Source organism: Oreochromis aureus, linkage group 14 (assembly GCF_013358895.1).
Source record: "Oreochromis aureus strain Israel breed Guangdong linkage group 14, ZZ_aureus, whole genome shotgun sequence".
Taxonomy (NCBI): Eukaryota; Metazoa; Chordata; class Actinopteri; order Cichliformes; family Cichlidae; genus Oreochromis; species Oreochromis aureus.
The window spans coordinates 4833619-4849445 of record NC_052955.1 but is presented as its reverse complement, the minus strand read 5'-3'; the positions used below and the strand labels follow the sequence as shown (position 1 = coordinate 4849445).

General features: G+C 41.4%; 1 long non-coding RNA gene across 1 annotated transcript; it reads right to left on the bottom strand.

Moving 5' to 3' along the window:
* Nucleotides 1–313: 313 nt before the first annotated feature.
* On the bottom strand, nucleotides 314–1071 carry LOC120443492. Its single transcript, XR_005615458.1, has 3 exons — nucleotides 969–1071; nucleotides 733–832; nucleotides 314–508 (listed from the first exon to the last, which is right to left on the bottom strand). It is a non-coding gene; the product is annotated as an uncharacterized LOC120443492 (long non-coding RNA).
* Nucleotides 1072–15827: the final 14756 nt, after the last annotated feature.

Genomic DNA, 15827 nt, shown 5'->3' with positions numbered 1-15827 from the left:
AGAGCAGCGGGACCACACATGTTCACTTAACGTTTTTCATCATATTAATATTTATTGTTAAATAGTAAATTTTCGTTTTAATGTTCAGTAAATAAAATTACATTATTGAATACTACGTGCTACATAATAATAGTAATAATATTATTTATAATAGTCATAATAGCAGTTGTTGCTGTTGTTGTTGTCATCGTGCTGTTAATATCGTAACTTTTTAATTCATAGTTTTCATTTTAATTAATTAAAATAAAATATTTTAAAAAAATAACAACATTTAAACTCTACCACCACCAAAAATTGAAAAATAAAAATAATAATAAACGATGATAACATGTATTTATTATGTTGCTCTTTTTTGTTTGATTTCTCTTCTGGTTTATTTCTCTCCATACAGGTGATCCAGGTGTAGCAGCCCTTGGCATCAAGAACGACAGAAGAGTCTCTAACGGGTGCAGCCATTTATTTCCTCACCACACACGGCTCATTCTCTGGACATTGAGCACCGTGAAAACTATAAAAACAGAAAAGAATTGATACCTTTACAGTCCTTTTGAAGTATAACAATGAACAATAACAACAATGAGCTTAAGTTAATTCAGGTAAGTTCAAACAAGTAATTCTGAGATATACAGTCACAGATTAAATAAAACAAAAAGGGGTTACTTCAAACAGCATCAAGGGGTTACACAGCTCGGTTAAATAAAATATAACAACAGATCACCTCTCATCACATACCTCATTCCGCTTGCCAAGGGTGCAAACTCCGGTGAACACTTAAACACTTCGGCCCGTTTCTCATGGGATGCTGCTAGCTTGTGTGACACACATGTCTAAGCTAAAAAATAGCACATGGATGTACGTAACGTAAGTACAGAACAAAAAGGTTTTCAGATAGCTCACAATACAAACGCAGCAACATACCTTACATTAGAAACACACATCATACTTATCAAAGTATTATCGTAACTTACATGGACTTTGTACAACTTATTCCTGCCGCACGACAGACCGCTCATACACGTTACGGGGCATGCCTCAGAGCACATCTGTCCTTAGTGCGACTGCGCATCCAGTTCCGACAACCCCCGCAAGGATGACTTAAGGTACAGATCAGCGGTTCATTACACCAGGTGTTTTCTTTGTTTTTCTTTTTGTTCCTTCCCCCCTTTCTCATCATCTCTTCTCCCCTCTATTTTTCTTTCTCTCCCTCTCTTTCTTTCATTCTTTCCTTCTCCCTGTCCTATCCCCCAGTCATGTCTGTCCCGTCTGTAACAACCGATAATAAAATAAAATAAATACATAATTATAATAAAGGTCAATCAAATGGACCAACATGGCATCTTTCTTGGCCTTCAAGCAACAATTCTGATGGATAAAGATCCAAATGGGACAGGCAAAAAACAAAAATAAAAACAAAAATAAAAATAAATGAATAAATAAATGATGATAACCATGTGCAGCTTCTCTCATCTTCCATTTTTCCATGATATGTTTCACTCTACATCAGACACGTGTTAAAGTGTGTTGGCTGCATATTAAGTTCAAAATGCTGATGAGCTCTGATCCATTTTACTGATATACTCTGCTCTACATCCTGCACTGAAATATGAGGACTGTGTGTTTATTAATGTTAAAAATCATCATGGAGTCATTGACAGAAGAGCATCAACATTCAGCCTGTTAAATTAGATTTTGATATTTTTATTTCAGAAATGATTCCTAACAAAAATGGAGAATATAAAACACAATCAAAGCAGTAAAGTCCATATTATGAAGTGTTTGCTGTATCAGACAATCATGTTTCCAGTCTGCTGCATCACAACAATTTGAAATGCAAATATAAATGATTCACAACAATGAAAACAATATAGTGCAGATAAACATGGTGCTGTAATGAATCTGCTCTTAAACACAAAAACAAAATACATTTTCCAAGAGAGATGATAATGATTCACATCAGAGTGAAGAACGAATACATTTACAACTGGTTTCTAACATTTATTATAGATCGAACTGATCACTGATAGAAACAGAAGAATATTCAAAATGATACTCTGAGAGATACATGAATGATAATAATAATAAATGCTGATAAGCATATTAAGTGTGTGTCTGAGCTGAAAGCCGCTCTCCTCTCCTGGTTTTCTGTATCACACAGACCACAACAACACAAAGCATCACCTGCAGACCGCTGAGCAGTATCCACCTGACTCTGTAGAAGGTCGAGTAAACCCCAAAGGGCTCTCTGTGGATCAGAACTGTTTTTTCTCCTGACACACACTCATCCTCTTCATAAAAACCTGTACACACATACTCTCCTGCATCTTCTAGTGAGACATTAGAGATTATCAGGCTGTCATGGGAACAAGTGATTCTATTGTCATTGCAGAACTCTTCATTGTACAAAATTTTACCTTCTGTTCGAATCGACTTAATGAACCAAATGGATGGAAATCCAGGTGTACATCTCACAGTGACTTCATCTCCCTCTGAGAAAACCTTTACTGCAGGTGGAAATTTAGGGCACACGAAAAGCCTGTACGCATGTATTACTTTTTCACCTACACAGCTGTAGGTACCTGAATCATTTAACATTAGTGATGGAAGTACCAGCGAGAAGTTTCGACCAATTTCTTGATTAGTAATGCTGTCGGTCATTCTTTCCTTCCACCAAACCGGGGGCTGGTCATGAATGGGATTCATGAAGGGACACTCCAGCACAGCTGTGTCTCCCTCTGAAGCATAACGTAGCTTTGTTTGTTTGGTCAAACGTACAGAGTAAGTGCTCACACACTGCTGTTGGTTCATCACCAGGCAGATGTAAACAGTTTGTTGTTCATTGAAGACATGAAGAAGTGATGTGTTTTTCACCTCCAGGAAACTTTCTTGGACTTTATTCACCTCCAAAATTGTTCTGTCTTCGAAAATACTCGGCCCGGCTTGTTGCCACTTACTGTCATGTCTGATCCAACGCACCGTCAGATTCTCACCTGCTCCTTTACATCGTACGTCTACAGTGGCTTCAGGACTTGTGATAGATTCTTCCCACCTTACTGTCTTACACACAGTCAGGCTGATGTTTCTCTCATATGTCACGTTGCCCTGAGTCCAGCACACATCTTGGTACAGTCCAGAGTCTGAGTGGGTCAGGTTGTTGAGAGTAAATGAAGGAGAACCATGAAATGTGTCAGGAAATGAGAGTCGTCCTGTCAGGTCTTCATGTACTGTGAAGTTTCTGTTCCAGGGGTCAGAGATGTTCCACAGGACCAGAGTATCTTCACCAACACGTCTGGAGGTGATGCAGGAGCTGTTTTGATCTGGGAGCTTGAACTGTAAAGAGCCTCCTTCTTCTCTTATGGCGATAAATTCTTCTGCATGAATGTTGCTGATGAGAGTGAACAGCAGGGAGAAGCAGAGCTGTGCGACTGCAGCCATCCTGCTCAGAGGTCTCCTGGTGAGTGTCGTACAAACACTGACACTGCTCGCTTCATGAGCTTCCTGTTTGTGGTTGGAGGAGGAACGCCACTTCTTTATCACATCATCAAGGAACACTTTGAAGCATTTGGCTCGATATCTCGCCGTATATCTGCTTTCACTCGTCACATGTCAAAGGAGTGAACACATAGGTTTGTTTTTTTATAGTTTGTTGCATTGGTCCAGAGGTGTCAAACATGTGGCCTGGAGCACAGAACCGGCCAGTCACAGTGTCCAATCTGAACCATTACAACTGAGATTATGTCAGCTTTACCAAACAGCCATGAATATTTATGAATATGTAAAAGTCCTTTCTAAACTATTAATAGTTTTTTTTCACAAAAAAGACAGAAATATGGCGGGGCGCTAGGTCGCAGCAGCCACACCGTGTCGTGTCTTGTCTACAATATCCTGACCATAACTTGAACCTGGTATTTAATATCTACTGCACAATCCGCTTCGTATTGTCTCTGTCCTGTCTTCGTGTACAGTAGTCCCTTGCTATAATGCGGTTTACCTTTCGCTGATTTTTTTGTGTGCAATTTTGCATGTTTTCTTTTTTGGGGGGGGGGGGTAACAACGCATTGTGTTCTGTATCCTGATTGGCTGTAGACCATTGTCAAATCAATCTGGTGCTGTGTCTCCTGTACAGTACAAAATGCGTTCAGCTTGTCAATTTTACATAAATCTTTGATCACTAGCAGTGTGACTCTGAAGTGCTGTACAGTATGTTTGTAAGTCTTCTCCCCAACAACCACAAAAATATCGACGAAACGTTTTGCACCGTCAAAAGGCAGCGGCGGGTGTTTTTGGTTTCATTCTATAATACTGGACTCATTTTTCTATGGAGGACCGCAAGAGCCACGCGCATCGAAATAAAGAATTCTGTGCTTAAATAATGAATTGTAGAATAAATTCTGCATTTGTACATTTATTTTTGAATTCCAATTTAATAAACTGCATTTCAAAATCCATTTCCCTTTCCTGTTTGCTCTGGGATTAGCTGCTGGATTAGCTCTTCGATTAACAACTTCCTCGCGGCTATTCAAATTAGCCACACTGTGGGATGTAAGGAGCTCTCTGATTGGTTGGACAGACACAGGCTTTCTGCCTGGATTTTTCTAGCTCATAGCTTCGGCCTGCTAAGAAGCGTGTGTGCTTGTACAAAGGCCGTTCAGCCTCGGGATTTACGCTCGGCTCGACACGGATATGTGAAGAATGAAGGGACCCTGCAGCGAAACGGAGAGCCCAACCTCTGACTGAGTGCCTGTTTTTGCAGTCTGACCACCTGTGAAGGTAACGTGCTAACATGGCTAACGCTAGCATCACCGCACATAGCCCCATTATTTCAAGGTCATCTTAGTTTATGAAAGTTTTAGGTCGCAGCTGTATGAGCTAGCTACGTGTTTTGTAAGCTGCTGTGCTCTTCACAAATAAAGCTGGAAGCAGCTCAGACTGTTAGAACCAGCACTGAGGCCTGTTACATTTATACAGTGTTAGAGCAATGGCTGCAACCTACAGCCTTTAAACTAGCGATTAAAATGCTGACAGTAAACTCGTCAGTCCAGATGTTACCACATTACTTTGTGATACTTAGAGTTAAAACAACTGAGACAGGCTGATTAAAATAACAGCTGTCAGTTCTCTCATTCCTTATATCAAGACTGGAGATCACACTACTGATTTCAGTTCATTTAATATGTGAGTGCAAAGATTCATTCTCAGCTGGACATAAATGATGATCAAAGGCTGTATATATGACGAATTTGTCAAATCCCAGCCTCTAACACAGTGCGCTGAATCTTAGCTTTGAATGTCCAGTATATTCTAATCAGTGCAATTTAAGCATTCACTGAACCTAAAGTATCTGTGTCATAGGTGGATTCACAGGTGGTAAGTTTAACACAGAAGGGAAACCCTTCTGACAGGAAGAGCAGTGGAGCAGCCAAGGGAAGTAGTAAATATAAACACGAGTTGCTTAAACTATAATTTATTTTTAAAGAAAGCACTAAAATACTCTGGCCAGGCAGAAACATGAAGTTAAAAACATTAAAAGTAATTAAAACTGTACAGCCAAAATGCAATGGCCTCAGCCATGAAGGTCAAGTCCCAAAAAAGTCCAAACGGTGCAGAAACCAACAGGATCGTCGCCGTCCTGTCTGCCTCTTCATTCTGGTGCCAACTAAGAAAGGAGAGAGGGCCAGCGGCAGTCACCAATCTTAGATTCCACTGGAATGTGTGTGTGTGTGTGTGTGTGTGTGTGTGTGTGTATATACACACACACACACACACACACACACACATGAATGAATCATTTAGCTTCAGCTTCTATTCATCTTATGAATTCCAGTCTAATGTCAATTCACTGTTTGAGTTTGGTCTTAAACTCCAGAGAATACCACCTGGTTCAACAATCTTTTTATCTTATTATTTGCAAAACGGTTTTCTTCTGAGAGATGCTTCTGAGGCTGAAATTGAGCCCACAGAAACAACAACAAAGTTTAGTTACTCTGGATTTTCCATGGAAAATTCTTTTATCGTATATATATATATATATATATATATATATATATATATATATATATATATATATATATATATATATATATATATATATATATATGTATATATATATATATATATATATATATATATATATATATATATATATATATATATATATACACGTATGTGTGTATGTTAAATAATCAGGCCCCATCTTATCTTAATGACCTTGTAGTACCATATCACCCTATTAGAGCACTTCGCTCTCGCTCTGCAGGCTTACTTGTTGTTCCTAGAGTATTTAAAAGTAGAATGGGAGGCAGAGCCTTCAGTTTTCAGGCCCCTCTTCTGTGGAACCAGCTTCCAGTTTGGATTCAGGAGACAGACACTATCTCTGCTTTCAAGATTAGGCTTAAAACTTTCCTTTTGCTAAAGCATATAGTTAGGGCTGGACCAGGTGACCCTGAATCCTCCCTTAGTTATGCTGCAATAGACGTAGGCTGCCGGGGATTCCCATGATGCATTGAGTTTTTCCTTTCCAGTCACCTTTCTCACTCACTATGTGTTAATAGACCTCTCTGCATCGAATCATATCTGTTATTAATCTCTGTCTCTCTTCCACAGCATGTCTTTATCCTGTTTTCCTTCTCTCACCCCAACCGGTCGCAGCAGATGGCCCCACCCCTCCCTGAGCCTGGTTCTGCCGGAGGTTTCTTCCTGTTAAAGGAGTTTTTCCTTCCCACCGTCCGCCAAAGTGCTTGCTCATAGGGGTCATATGATTGTTGGGTTTTCTCTGTATTTATTATTGTGCGATCTACTGTACAATATAAAGCGCCTTGAGGCAACTTTTGTTGTGATTTGGCGCTGTATAAATAAAATTGAATTGAATTGAATTGAATTGAATTGAATTGAATAGGCCTGAACCCCCTCAGTAAGATCATTAACAAGACTGGCTACGGATACCGACTACGGAACGGAGCGGTTGTCAGCCACCTCCTGTACATGGATGACATCAAGCTGTATGCCAAGAGTGAACGAGACATCGATTCACTGATACACACTACCAGGCTATACAGCATTGACATTGGAATGTCGTTCGGACTGGAGAAGTGTAGTCGGATGGTAACAAAGGGAGGGAAGGTAGTCAGAACTGAGGGGATTGAACTACCAGAAGGCAACATTGCAGACATAGAGGACAGTTACAAGTACCTGGGGATCCCACAGGCGAATGGGAACCATGAAGAGACCGCTAGAAAAGCTGCAACCACCAAGTACCTGCAGAGGGTCAGGCAAGTCCTGAGGAGTCAGCTGAACGGTAAGAACAAGATCCAGGCTATCAACACCTACGCCCTGCCCTTGATCAGGTACCCAGCTGGTATAATAAGTCGGCCAAAGGAGGAGATACAAGCCACTGACATAAAGACAAGAAAGCTCCTTACCATGCATGGAGGGTTTCACCCCAAGTCCAGCACCCCGAGGCTGCACGCTAAGCGGAAGAAAGGGGGCCGGGGACTGGTGAGTGTCAGCACCACAGTCCAGGATGAGACAACGAACATCCAAGAATACATTGGGAAGATGGCCCCAACTGACCAAGAGCTCAGTGAATACCTCAGGCAGCAGAAACCCAAGAAAGAGGAGGGAGACGAGGAACCATCATGGAAGGACAGGCCCCTGCACGGTATGTACCACCGGCAGATAGAGGAGGTGGCTGATATCCAGAAATCCTACCAGTGGCTGGACAAAGCTGGACTGAAAGACAGCACAGAGGCACTAATCATGGCAGCACAAGAACAAGCTCTGAGTACAAGATCCATAGAGGCTGGGGTCTATCACACCAGGCAAGACCCCAGGTGCAGGCTGTGTAAAGATGCCCCTGTAATGGAATTTCTTTTACTTATGTATTAATCACGTTATTGTAATGCCTTGGTGATTTTAACATCTCTGACACTCATACTGTAAGACAAATGGTGGGGGTCTATTTAGGAAGTTGGGGGAAGCAGACAACTCCACAGGAGGGAGAGTCTTTTGTCTCTTCAAGGACTCTGGGAGGTAGCAAGGGGGTGTAAACCTTAAGGTGTGAAACAGCTGTACTGCCTTTTGTTCCTGGAGAAGGTATTTAACTGAGAGCCACACTAGGCTCAGGGAGACTCTGCTGACCCTGCCCCGTGGTCATGCAGGCTCTCCATCAAGCTTGGTTGTCTGTTCTTTGTGTGCTTTGATTAAAGAATGTTAGCTACCGCTCACCGCTCATCTGCAGTCTTTATTTTAATGGAAAACTTCCACAACACCCCAGAGACAATCCAGCACATAACGGCAGGGTGCAAGATGCTAGCAGGCAAGGCATACATGGAACGCCATAACCAAGTGGCCGGCATAGTGTACAGGAACATCTGTGCCGAGTATAACCTGGAAGTCCCGAGGTCAAAATGGGAGATGCCCCCAAGGGTGATGGAGAATGACCGAGCTAAGATCCTGTGGGACTTCCAGATACAGACGGACAAAATGGTGGTGGCTAACCAACCGGACATAGTGGTGGTAGACAAACAGAAGAAGACGGCCGTAGTGATCGATGTAGCGGTTCCGAATGACAGCAATATCAGGAAGAAGGAACACGAGAAGCTGGAGAAATACCAAGGGCTCAGAGAAGAGCTCGAGAGGATGTGGAGGGTGAAGGTAACGGTGGTCCCCGTGGTAATCGGAGCACTAGGTGCGGTGACTCCCAAGCTAGGCGAGTGGCTCCAGCAGATCCCGGGGAACAACATCGGAGATCTCTGTCCAGAAGAGCGCAGTCCTGGGAACAGCTAAGATACTGCGCAGGGACCCTCAAGCTCCCAGGCCTCTGGTAGAGGACCCGAGCTTGAAGGATAAAACCGCCCGCAGGGCGTGCTGGTGTTTATATATATATATATATATATATATATATATATATATATATATATATGTAGATAGATAGATAGATAGATAGATAGATATATGTATGTATGTATAACTGTTTAACTTTCACTGAACCAGAAAATTATGACTCTAGAGATAAAATCTCTTTTGCAAGAGTCTTGACCTCAGCATGCTGCTTACATGCTTTTTGCCCTTTCAGGAAAAAGGCTAAAATGTCAAAATGTTTTTTAGTATGTGTAGGGATTTATACCAAATCTACACAAAATTAAGGTCATTTGTTTCAAAGAAACGATTGATGGACAGATGTGGAGGATATGTGGATATACTCGATCAGTATATATCTGGCTCATGTAAATGTCTAACAGCAGCAGTTTTAACAGTCATGATTGTGTTTTTGAATGCATGTCTAAGGTGAAATTTATACACTGGAGTAAGTATCTTGTTTGCACTTTATAGATATGATATTAATGTCATAGACGGCTGTAATGCAGGCAAGAAAGAACACAAAATGCAGACTCGCAGAGACGGGAAGCTCAAAAATACAGCTTTATTTGCTGAAAGGGGAATAATGCAAAACTTTACTGGGACATATGAAAACTAAACATACGAAGAGGCACACAGGGGAAACGCACAGCCATGAGGGAGAATGCGACACTATACTTACGTATCCTTACATTTGTAGCCCGATTACGTCACAGCGATGCAACGAAGGGTGTCCCAATTCGAAGTGTACTCCAATGTACAGTTCATTTCCCCAAATTTGAAGGCTGTGTCCGGTGTAAGACTTTGTGACCCAACCTATCCCACAATACATAGCGCGGCGTTGGGTGTGGATATTTTTGTCAGAAAAAAACAGCGGTCGGCTGAAGAGTTATCCTTTAAAAGTAAGTACTGAATATTATGTCAGTTATTTATGTGCGAATATTTAATAATAAAGAACATTAAAACATTACTGTTGGCCACATGTCGGCAAAGTTATGTGACATTAGTGATGTTTGTACTTTCAGCGTTAACTTGGTTTTAAAGCCTTTACTTTAAAATATACGCTGTTTAATAGTCGACCTTAATCCTACAGAGAATGTGATGATTTTATGGATAGTTAAAGTCAGTCATATATCCACAAACACAACAAGCTGAAAGTCAGTGAATGCTGCTCGGTTTGCAGTCCTGAATATGACGGCACAAGCAGGATTCACTGCACTGTTAATGTTAGCTATGTTATATTGCTGCCTCTGTTCGGTGGTGTCGAGCCAAACGGACTTTAACGTGTGTTTGAACGAGCTGATGGTTAGGGTGCCTGGATTGTTGACCCAGAGTTTTGAGTTTATTATATTATTGAAATTGATTTCGATATTATTTATCATTTCTAGTCTTTGGTTTCTTTGTTAGAGTTCTGTCTTATGGTTTATGTCTCTGTGTTATGTTTCCTGTTTTACTTTAAAAGTCTGTGTCTCATGTTAATGCGTCTGGTTTTGCTTCCTTTGTCTCGTCAGCCCTGATTTGTCCCAGCTGTGTTTCCCTCCTGTCTCTCAATCCCTGATTGCTGTGTATAGGGCTTTGGAGTTGACGTCACTGGAGGTGGGCCACGCCCCCTTTCCGCCATGACAGTAGGCTAGACACAGGATACAGCTTCAGCTATGGTTTGTACGTGTTGTGTTATCAGTTGCAACGTTTGATCACACGATCGTGAAGCAGAAGAAGCTGGATAATGGGCTCTCTTTTCATCGTTTTTCAACCTGGAGGCAACGTGAGGGATCCCATGTATCCGATATTACTAAACAAAGACGTCAGGCTTGCATTGCAGCGGTGAGACGAGCGGATCGAGTTCTGTGCAATCCCCAGCTTTTTGTTGGTTTGGTCTCCGCATCTTCTTTCCGGTGAGTTCTAAATTAATTCATATCACTATTAAAATGCTTTTAGTGTTATTTTCAATGTGCTGAGGTCATAGATAATGAGATAAAACGTGCTAATGTGTGATGCTGCAGAACCACGTCATGTCATCATGTCGATTGAGTAGCTTATGATTTAGCATTATTGCAGGCAAACCAGCATATGAAATGGATGTAACAAATCCAGACTGGGCACCAACACTGCTCATGGGCCTCTAAAAACATACTAAATTGCTCTCATTGTACACTAATCCGCACATAACTTCCAGATGTATCACACACCTGTCATGTGCACTAATTTTATCTTACAGGCTTTTATTATGCAGCTGCAGAGTCTGAAGGTTCTTATTAATAATAATAAGTATAATTCTTAAACTGGTTTGCTGTGTATGCGCTGACTCCACAGACAAAGGGCTGTATCGCGACCGATTGCGCCCAGACGCCAAGAGACGGTACTTTCAAAAAATTGCGTGCATCGGTAATGTGGACCCGTATGAAATAAGGAAGTGGAGTGGAAACCCAGACAACCTACCGCCTTTGTCCTATCCCGATCTTTGCATACCTTGTCTGTGGAGTCAGCGCATACACAGCAAACCAGTTTAAGAATTATAAATCCTGAGGCCCACATCCAATTCACGAACGGCTGGGTGCAAGATTTGTCCATCTTTATGCCTCACGCTGCGACAACTGTACGTTGTCGTTAAGACAAAGGTAAGTCGGTTTGAACATGATAACTTTCTAAACAACTTCCTTGTTACAGTTTTTGATTTGCACGTACAGCCAAACCATCTATATTAGCCTTGGTTCATTACAGACCTTTTATTAAAAGTGGTTTTTGTGTGTTTCAGGTACTGCACTCACAACGACTGAATGAAACTGCACTGTGACCTCGTTGTGTGGACACAGAGAGACCTTCTGTCATACGCATCTTCCTGATGTGGATTTCTGGGAACCACGTTTAAAGCAAGCACAAGACTTCTTTCTTAAAGTGTGTCTTCCTGAACTTGTTGGGAAATACTTCTCCAAACAACGTGCTGCTCTAAATAGCCTGTAATGTTTCATTTTGTGGTTCAAGATTGATGCCAGCTGTGTGTTGCCATGTAAATAGTTTGCATTTCATTTTTATGTTCTTGCTAAGTACATGTGATAAGATCAAGAATAAAAAAAAAAAACATGTATACTATTCTTTTCTGTTTTATTGAAATTACTTCACACAAAGTACAATTATTTACAATGAACTACACATGCAACACAACAGCTTTATGAATACTCAACAAGAGCAAGTTTCATTTGGTGCTGGTTTGACAACCACACTGGGGCACATATTCACCAAAACACAGCAAACCTTAACAATCTTATCAAGCAGTGTTGTGTTTATTTCTGCTCTGCCCTGTTCATTGCACACACAATGCTTCGTCTGCCCTTTAGCTTCTGTGATGCTGTCTGTCCGATCACCACTGTCCACATTTACAGGTGGTACCTCAACCTCCACTTGTCCAACACAACTGCTGTCCACAGCTATGACATTGTAATTTTGTTGTTGTTCTTCTGTCAGATCTTCATCGATTACTTCTACACGGGGCACACCTTCAGATTCTGCAGCTGCATAAAAGCCTGTAAGATAAAATTAGTGCACATGACAGGTGTGTGATTCATCTGGAAGTTATGTGCGGATTAGTGTACAATGAGAGCAATTTAGTATGTTTTAGAGGCCCATGAGCAGTGTTGGTGCCCAGTCTGGATTTGTTACATCCATTTCATATGCTGGTTTGCCTGCAATAATGCTAAATCATAAGCTACTCAATCGACATGATGACATGACGTGGTTCTGCAGCATCACACATTAGGATGTTTTATCTCATTATCTATGACCTCAGCGCATTGAAAATAACACTAAAAGCATTTTAATAGTGATATGAATTAATTTAGAACTCACCGGAAAGAAGATGCGGAGACCAAACCAACAAAAAGCTGGGGATTGCACAGAACTCGATCCGCTCGTCTCACCGCTGCAATGCAAGCCTGACGTCTTTGTTTAGTAATATCGGATACATGGGATCCCTCACGTTGCCTCCAGGTTGAAAACGATGAAAAGAGAGCCCATTATCCAGCTTCTTGCCTTCACGATCGTGTGATCAAACGTTGCAACTGATAACACAACACGTACGAACCATAGCTGAAGCTGTATCCTGTGTCTAGCCTACTGTCATGGCGGAAGGGGGCGTGGCCCACCTCCAGTGACATCACGCTCCAAAGCCCTATATTAGCCCTGTGTTCTCTTTGATCTGTGTCGCGATCTCCCTTATCTACCCTCATTCATGCTGTGTGTTGTGCCTGCCTGCGTTTATTGTTTGTATTTTGGAAGTTTGTCACTTTGAGTTCAGCATTAAAGCTATTTGAGTTCACGTTTGTCTCCGGAGTCTGCACTTTGGGTCCTTTTCCTGCCTGCACACAGCCGTTTCATAACAGACGGTTCACTCGTTAAGCTGAAAGAAAGATGCTTTAATCACAGGAGTCACACATGTGTCCACTGGACCATCTGGGAACTCTTCTTGTTTAGCACTCGTAATAACACAAACACTAAATCCTCCTTCTCTTGTGCTGTTTTGTAGCAGTGTATACACCTGAGACTGTCACCTGTCTGTCTGTCCTGCACTCTCTCTCTTTTCTTTCTCTCTGATTGTGGAATAAAAGTATGAACATGTATTTATAAGTTACACTTGTGTTTGAATCCTGCAGCTTATCACACATTTGATTTCCATGTGTGACAACTGCAAGTGTCCAGAGTGAGGACAGACTGAGGGACCCACTGCTGCACATCATCTGTGAGGCTTTGCACCCCTGATGATCCACCAGGACAAACTCAGCAGTGTGTGAGGAAGAGGAGGAGGAAGAGCCAGCAGCAGCTGACAGATGGAGAGAATAGACAGACTGTGAAGGACTGCTAGAAAAGTTTAACATAACTAATTGTCTGTCCTGAATCAGTCTTATTAGGTAATGTTCAAATAATTTCATCATTCCAGTGTTTTCAGTGTGGGAGAAAGTACTCAGGGCCTTCAAGTTACACACTATGAAAGGCAGCAACAAGTTGAACTCACTGCTGTAATGAATCATAATTAATATAATAATAAATATAATATTGGCCATATTGTGTTTACATTACCAAAGTGTTATGACTTTAGTCTCATGAACAACATTAGCTGATTGTTATTTACTAGCTAATCTTAAATGACTGTTCAGTATAGAAATGAAGCCCACAATCATGTTTTTTTACAGTCCTGTGGTCTCAGTCTCAGATACTCAACAAATCAAAACATCTCATAAAACAACAAATGAACAAAAAACATTTTTTCTCCTTCTGTCAAACAATTCTGTGTGAAACATTTCCAGTGGTTAGTATCATGGTTGCTAGGCAAACTGAGCAGCGCGACGGAGGCTAGACATCCCATTTCACAAGCCTCATACTTCCGCCCTTCTGGCTCTTCGGAGTTTCCGCCCCACGTAGTCCGCGAAGGCCGCATACAGTGCGACACCTGAATTGGGGCACAGCTATAGACCTTCACGATAAGACAGGAAACATGAGGAGGGAAGCAAGACACAAGAACTCACAACATACATAAACACAGACACACAGAGAGACACAGAGGCCAAGGACACAAGAGGGAATCTGATAATCAAGAAGCTAAACAGGGAATATAAGAAACTCAAAACAGAATCACTAAGATTACAAATGAACCAGAGTATGAACTATGATACAAAGTAACACTAAAACACAAGAAGTCAAAAACACTGAGTCAAAAGGACCCAAAACTGTGACAATTGAAAGATTCTGAACTCAAGCACATTTTATTTCAAAACATAAAATAATTAAATTCTCTTCATTGCAGTAATTGGGATAAAAACATGGGTACAGTATGACACCTAGTGATGGTCTATGCTAATTATTTAATGAGAAAGCTTATGCCAGCTTTCCATAGTGAGTGACAGCACAGGCATCTGTGTTTTTCATTGCATGAGAGATTAGCGGCAGGCTAAAGTGTCACTTCACTAAAGCTGCTGAGAGGAAGAAGTGATGAAACATGGTTTTTAATAGAAGGCTTCAAACAGCAACAGAAACTCTGTTATTCTGGTTGTTTCTAGCCTTGAAATCATGCTGTGTAACTCAAGGCATCGTGATTATCTGTTCTATTTCATCTGTCTCAAAACTTGAATGAATGCATGCTTCAGACAGGCAGAGGTGGAGCACTCACAGGCTTTGTGTTTTAGTTCCTGTTCAGGTAAATCACTTTTCTCATTAAAGATATGTTGGTGTACAGCTATCAAGCACTTTGATCATGTTGTACAGTGAAGGAGATTTAGTAGGGGTGGGAATTTAGCATGTTAATTGTGATTAATTAATTTGAAAAAAAAAAAACGCATTTAATTGCACTTTGCATTCCAAATAAAGGGGAACTTTTGTCAATGCACGATTTCCTCGTATACCGATTACACTGATGCACACATCAGAGCTACAAAGAATCAGAAGATAGCGCAGACTGATCTCAGACTTTTGAAATTTCATTTCAAAAGACTACCCGACAGAAGCCTTGATAAAAGCGTGGTTTTGTGCAAACTGTGCAAAAAGGAGTTTGCATTACCACCGAAGCACTTCAACCTGAAGGTACCATCTAAATGCAAAACATATTGCAGCAAGCACAGAAACACTGGGAGCTGTTAGCGGTAGAAGGTCGACAAACAAAAGGTGTCGGCTGCCCAAACCTGATGAAATGACTGGCTTCAGGACCAAAATTAGTAAGTCAACATTTGACAAACTCACAAATTCTCTCGCACAATGGATTGCTCTGGACTTTAGACCACCATCATTGGTAGAAGATGCTGCTGCGCTGAAAGACTATTTCAAGCCAAAAAAAAAAGCCAAACACCATTACAAAAAGAAGGTAGAAGAACACTTCTCCAACTCCAACCCCCGACGCATGTGGCAAGGACTCCAGACCATTACAGACTACAGGACCACCAAACCCTCCCCCACGTCCTCTGATGTCTCCTTCCTCAATGAGCTCAACAACT